Source organism: Myxine glutinosa, chromosome 4 (genome assembly GCF_964187855.1).
Source record: "Myxine glutinosa chromosome 4, kmMyxGlut1.1, whole genome shotgun sequence".
Taxonomy (NCBI): Eukaryota; Metazoa; Chordata; class Myxini; order Myxiniformes; family Myxinidae; genus Myxine; species Myxine glutinosa.
The window spans coordinates 60,983,349-60,990,502 of record NC_136264.1 but is presented as its reverse complement, the minus strand read 5'-3'; the positions used below and the strand labels follow the sequence as shown (position 1 = coordinate 60,990,502).

At 40.6% G+C, this 7,154-nt stretch overlaps 1 long non-coding RNA gene across 1 annotated transcript in view; it reads right to left on the bottom strand.

The window, feature by feature from the left end:
* Positions 1 to 536: 536 nt before the first annotated feature.
* Positions 537 to 7,154, bottom strand: part of LOC137426104 (uncharacterized) — a 49,988-nt gene continuing 43,370 nt past the window's right edge. The window contains exons 2-3 of the long non-coding RNA XR_010984202.2: positions 2,057 to 2,188; positions 537 to 1,660 (exon numbers count right to left, since the gene is read on the bottom strand). This is a non-coding gene — a long non-coding RNA (uncharacterized LOC137426104). The remainder of the gene's footprint in view (positions 1,661 to 2,056; positions 2,189 to 7,154) is intronic.

Below are 7,154 nucleotides of genomic sequence, written 5' to 3'. Positions count from 1 at the left end.
CGTTTGCTTTGACATCCAGAAAGTTCCACACCATGGTGGTAAGTGCCAATTACTTTGGGCAAAGTATGTATACATTGACATCGATCAACATGGAAGGCATCTGTGTTTCTTTTATCTTTTATTTTCTTAGTTTATGGAGGCATTTTTTCACAGATTATCATATGAATAATATCAGGCCAAGTAAAGAAAAAAAAATGTTTCTCGTCCGGACTTTTTCAAAAAAAGGAGGAGGGAGGCCCTTACTATTTAATATTTTCATTTTTTTTGCTATTTTTTTTCCAAGATGGCTGCCATGAATTGAATGACCACTGTGGCTGACTTAAAGACTCTATAGTTTGTCCAATGTAATGTGAAACATGCCAGTGTTGATTGTTACCGAAAGGCCTGCAATTTCATTTCCAAATTAGCAAATAAATATATGTTTTAACTGAAATGTCATATGAATAGAATCAATCAATGGAACATGTCATGTGTTACACCGCACAAACTATATTTGAATATTAAAAACAAAAAAGAAACAATGACAATGTTTAAATTTGGTATGTGTCCTTGTTTAATATAAATACACAATAATACACTAATAGTACAAGAATTGTTCATATTGGGGACTACTCAGAGAACAGACCAAAAGATTGATGAAATCCTAAAAAACAACTACTGTAGTTTCATTGGAAGGCTGATCCTTCCCTCTTACAAAACCAGAAGTGGGACTAAATAATATATGTTTAATCAACAGTTTGCCCTCCCCACACATAGTGAAACTAATGACCATAGGACTTGGTCTATCTTATGGTCTGTTCCATAAATATTAAAGTAAGAACTCCCAGTGAGACTTATGTCAATCTTGTGCATGTCATCCATAAAGTGAGAACCATTTTAAACATTCTAACCATGCACTGCTTTACTTATGCAAAAAATGAAATTGTGATTTTCTTTCCTTCTCAGTTCTCTCTTCTTCAAACTTACAAGAGCCACTGTTATAAATATGTATGTCAAAGTATGAATACCAAACTTTCAGAACAAGGGATAATATTTGTACAAGCATGTACTGGACTGAACGACCCAGCATTTGCTAATATTGGGAGTATTCAGTTTCTGGAACCAACAGTATACTTAATATTTATACATTTTGGCAAGACATTTCATTTGTCTTTGGTTTTTAAAAATGTAAATGTACCATACTTATCAAGCCATGCAAATAACCCTAATGTTATGTGCATTTACATAAATACTAATCTCAATCAGCACATATACCATTCAGGAGTAGTATGCCTGTGATACAACCTACACCATATGTGATACAACCAGGTGCAAAGGCTCGAGTAATCTTCTTCTTTGCAGCCTTGCCCTGTCCCTCACATACCTCACATAGAGGATAATCACCAGCAGTCTCTTTAAGATTAGGTTCACTGCCACAATAAAAACATAATGGATCACAGAAAGTGGCATAGTAGGGTGCCTCAATGGGCATCTCACACGTTAGCTTGTCATTTACATACACCAAGTCAAAGATGTTCCCTTCTCCATGATGTTCAATATCACTGAAGCATGCTCCACATGAGTAGGACATCTGCTCCAGTTCCCTCTCAAGTTGATGTTTCTTCTCTCCTTTAAGTACTCGAGCAGTATAGCAGACACGCCACTTCAGGCATTCTTCACACTAACAGAAAGGAGAAAGATTGCAGTGAGCTCATAATAAACAAAGGACTTTGCATCTTAATTTTGAATGTGACAGGCATGGCTTGACCACTCCACATATTTGTTATGAAATGTTGTGTGTAGCATCTGCATTTCAACCATGTGATGTTGGTAGGCAGAGTCAGAAAGATGTTTGATGCAAAGTTGCAATGCATTTTAATATTAAAAAGCTCTGTGAAATTTGAGTTGTTGATATATTAGATATATTAAATATTTTCTTGTTTTAAAAATAAAGTCATCTCACTATTTAAATTTGGTATTAACATTGTAATAGTTTCACTGAATAAGAGTGTACGTCAAACAGTAACCCTTGTGATTGTAATAAAAAGTATGGGTATGAAGTCACTTTTTAACTCACCTGTACAACAGTCTTCACGTTGTTGGCCTTCTGTGCTGAGGGGGGAAATGGCATGCTGTGACGCTTGGCAGCTTTCTCCAGTTTTGAAGGCACATGCTTTTCATCTGCATCCACGTTCTTCCCATACAAATCCTGAAGTGTAAGAACAGGCAGAGACATAGATGGTAACATTCATTAAAAAACAAAAGGGTTGACACATCTTTTTGAAGATTCAATCTTTAAGTTTGGTTTTTAACTACATTCTAAGTACGTTCATATTTTAGCTATTGATATAGCAAGGTATTTCACATTTCTTTCAAAGAGATGACTTGAATTTTCCTCCTGAAATTAGCAAGTACATAAAGTTGTATCGATCAAATATTTTGACATTCTATTCTCAGGGAGCAAATGCAATGCTTAAAAGCTTTCCCCAGTTTGTGGTAGAGCAACTGATCACAATGCATTTTATATTTCTACTATGCCAAGTAAATTTGTCCATAAATATTTAGAAACATTACAGTGGATTTCACATTACTCATGACAATCATACCTCAAAGCTCTTGTAATGGTCTCGAAACGGGACAGGAAATGGAAGGTGGTGCAACTGATCAAACACCTCCAGCGGTGATCTTAGTTTTCCGCAAACGCAGTCCTCATCTGTGCACTTCTTGATGCTGAACTGGTATTGTCCCATTTTGCAGTGACGATCCATGAAGGCTTTTATCTTTCTAGATTGTTTACATGGTTTGGATGTGTCCAGGATTAGAGTTGTGTCAAACTCTTCATCAATCCGCTTCAAATTGTCCACCATTTCAGTAAGCTGCTGACTACTTGCGCCTGAAAACACTTTGAAGTTTTTCTGCTTCAGTCGTAGTCTTGCGAACACAGTGTTTAAAAGTACTATGGCTGGTTGAATCGCATCAATGACCTCATCTTTCAGACGAGGAAACTTCTTTCCTAGCTCACGGATGGCCTTTAAATTATTGGCACCCTTCAGTTCCTTCTCCTTTGTGGCCGTTTCTGATCGCATAATCCCAACCCCTTGTAGGCCCAGATTCAAGTTCGACATTACCCTTTCTGCAGGATTCTTCCAACTATGGTGGGGAGGTGTTTGAACCAAAGTAAGAAGATCCAAATCTTTGTGTAGAAAATAGGCTACCTGACTGAGCTATGTCCTTGTAAATCTTAGGTTGTGGTCGGGTCCACCATCATGGTAATGGCATTCCACTGGCTTGGTGTTTCCATCTGAACTGAGAGCTATATTCAATTCAGTAGCATGCCTTAGAGAAGATGAAGCTTGAAAGGCAATTTCCTTTAACCCGACATGCACCTGTCCATGGTAAAAACTTCCTTCTATACTGTCTGGCACATCCACATCCAGGCTTACAGATGGAGACAGCGAAAACTTAGTAAAGTCATGGTCCCCAACTTGGATTGTCTGATTCATTCCTACAATGACTCTTTTCCCACGTTCCACTGCAGCAACAGGAAAACCGGGTTCACCGACTTTGACGGTATGCTTGTCATCCTCGCATACAAAGGTGGTGTGGTCTCTAAATCTCACGCAAAATTCCTTCTCATACCGAAAGACTGCTGATGCATAATGGGCATCTACATGAAATTTTCTGAACTGTCTTGCAGCTACCATCATCTTTATCTTTCGGCGCCCAGTGTTCTTATGGGCAGCTGCTGAGGTACGGGTTAGCCAAAACTGCAACCGTAGCCACTGTACAGATGGTATGGCAATTCCCTCTGTGCACTCTTTCTTCACTTGTTCATAAAGATCTTCAGCACCCATTGCCATGGCAAGATGAACAATACTTTCACCATTTTCATCAACAGCATCATGCCGTCTGTCATCCACTGCTGTTTCTATTTTCCCTTGCACAAATGCTTGGCATCTTTGGAGAAAGTCTTGATATTCTTCAGGTCGTCCTCTATTTGTTAGTCGTAGATCCGAAACTAGATCCGGGTCTTCATCATCAAGGAGTTTCTGAATTCTCTCATCCACTTGAGACTCAGACAAAGTGTTTGCTGCAGATCTATCGGCAGGTAAGCGCCTGTACGCCTCGCAGAGAACATCACTCTTAACCCCTGTGGTTTTTCCAAAGTGCTGAATGAACTCTCGCTTCACGGCTCGGCTGTGATACAAAGGAAATTCAGCTTTCAAAGTTTCCTTGGTCTTGTCAATCTTCTGCTGATGCTGAGTTTTACTGTCATCCATATCCAGCTTCCATACAAAATGCAGATGGGAGTGAAGTCCTGTGTACGTGTATCGGATCGACTTGCACGGAAATATCACTTCATTAACATATTCACTTCGTCTCCGTCTGTCTGCTGGTGCAAAGTCATTCATGAATATTGCTTCATATGGGTTGCCATGTAGCACGGCATTGTGCAAATCCCGATATCGTGCATTTTGTGTTGCATTGATGAATGGCATGGCTGAGTATACTTCCCAGTAATCAACATCTGTACGACTGGATTTTCTCGCATGTGCAGCCTGGCTGGTGCTGACGTGCTTGTCCAGATATGATGCGTACTTCCTGATATGGTCACTGAGATGCAAGATACTTGCGTAAACGCTCTTCCATGCAGCTTTCTTGAAATATGAACAGTTGGTTAATTGAAACAGCCCTTGAGAATACTCAATTAGCTTATGGTATTCTAGGTTGGTGTGTTCTCGCTTTCGTAAAAATTAAATTATAATAAAATTAAATAGTAAATAAAAGTAGGCGGCGACCAAAAAGGAAGCGGGCAGGGACGAGAAACATTTTTTTTTTTTTACTTGGCCTAATAGGCCTTTGCTTGCTCTTTCTTTGTCAGTGATCTGTGTGATATTCTTTCTTGAATATAATGGTCCACTCGTGTTCAAAATTATTGGCACCCTTGCACTTTTTTTTCAAATAACTCACAGTTTTCTCGAAAAATATGTTGAAATTGACGAAACTATTTGGTTTCCACTATTATATATTTAACTGTTAATATTACAGAACCTTTGTTTTTGATTGAGAACTTAATCTGTCGCTTTAAATCAGAAAATAGAAATTTTAGCACAGCCTTTGGACAAAATAACTGCAGTCAAGCACTTCCTACACCTCTCTACTGGCAGTTTGTCCTGCTATTCTTGTGCAAACTGCTCCAGTTCTCCCAGATTTGAAGTGTGTCTTCTCCCAACTGCTGTTTTCAGATTTCCCCACAGGTGTTCAATGGGATTTAGATCTGGACTCATTGCTGGCCACTTCAGAACAGTCCAGCGTTTTGTCTTGAACCATTCCTGGGTGCTGTTTGAAGTATTTTTGGGGGCATAGTCCTGCTGCAAGACCCATGACCTTCGGTGGAGACCCAGCTTTCTGACAATGGGATGAACATTGTGCTCCAAAATGCCTTGGTAATCTCCTGATTTCATGATGCCATGCACACATTCAAGGCACCCAGTGCCAGAGGCAGCTCAGCAACCCCAAAACATCACTGAACCTCCTGCATGTTTGACTGCAGGGAAGGTGTTGTTTTTCTTTGAAAGCTTCATTTTGTTTTCTGTTAACATAGAGATGATGTGCTTTACAAGAAAGCTCGAATTTGATCTCATCTGTCCACATGACATTCTCACAGAAGGATTTAGGCTTGTTCAGGTTCGTTTTGGCAAACTCCAGTCGGGCTTTCTTATGTCTATCTCTCAGCAGCAGTGGGGTCTTCATGTGTCTCCATTCATTGAGTTGGTGACGGATGGTGCGAGTTGACACTGTCATACCTTGTGCCTGAAGGTCAGTTTGAATCTGTTTGGCAGTTGATATCGGTGCTTTCTCCAACATTGAAACAATCCTTCACTGCAATCTTCGATCAGGTTTTCTCTTGTGGTCAAGTCCAGGGAGGTTGGCTAATCTCTTCCTGATAACATTGTGTACGGTGGACACAGGAACATCAAGGTCTCTGGAGATGGACTTGTAGCCTAGAGATTGTCCATGCTTGGCTACAATCTTGTGTCTGACCTGCTCAAACAATTTTCTGGTTTTCGTTCTTTTCTGGTTTCGAGAAGCACTGAGTCTAACAACACCCCCCACCCCCTTCCCCCAACGTGGTAAAGGCTCAATAAAGCTCCGAATGTTCCCTTCATGGTGCACAAGAAAAACGCGACCGCCCGTCACGACACCAGCACCAGACAGAGGGGGAGAGTGAGAGGGATTACGTCGGTGGTTGTGGCGTGGGCTTAGCTCAATCGGCAAATGTGTTGGGTTCCATCCGCTTGTCGGTGTTGTGGTTAATGGAGCCCATTGCACGGCCGGCTGAATGAATGTAAAAAACACAAAACACACGGGAAAAATCACAAGGGTCAATTCCACACTGGGGAATTAATCTTAAGCCCTGTCTAGTTAACACAAGAATCATGCCCCTTATGGCTACATGTTCCCTACTTATGAGATCGAGGTTCTTCTTCTTCACGTCCATGCTCCATACTAAAACCTATACGATCCTAACTCCATTATGGCAATTCGTCACCTACCCCCACAAACATAAAGGTATTCAACCCCCTGCGTCAATACTTTGTAGAAGCTCCACTGGCAGCGATTACAGGTTTGTGTCTTCTTGGGTATTTCTCTATCAGCTCTGCACATCAGGATTTGGGGGTTTCGCCCATTCCCTGATGAAGGTCCTTCTTGCCCAGTTGCTCAGTTTGGTCAGACGGCCAGCTACAGGAAGAGTCTGGGTAGTTCCATATTCTACCAGAAGGATGCATACTGCACCCTTCCTCATTGTGCTCAGTAGTCTGTAAAGACAGGATCCAACCTTTCATGGTATCATTTTGTTTGCTTTTAGCTAAATCCTGCAACAGATTATCTTGTGGCGCATTTGCAAAACCATTATTTAAGCTGGAGTGCAACATGACTTATTTGTGGCGCCTGGAAAATTATGCCGCATGATCCTGCAAGCTCTGATGCGAAGAGAAGAGAACGTTTCTGACCTTTTGCTTCCGAGTGACAACATATCGTAAAAGACAATATTGTCTCTTTCTGTTTCTAGAAGAGCCAATATTATCTCTTTCTCAAAATGGAGCACAGAAAATTAACATGCCTTGTGTTTAATGATCGCATTGGGGTATTTATTTCAATTCGAATAGATT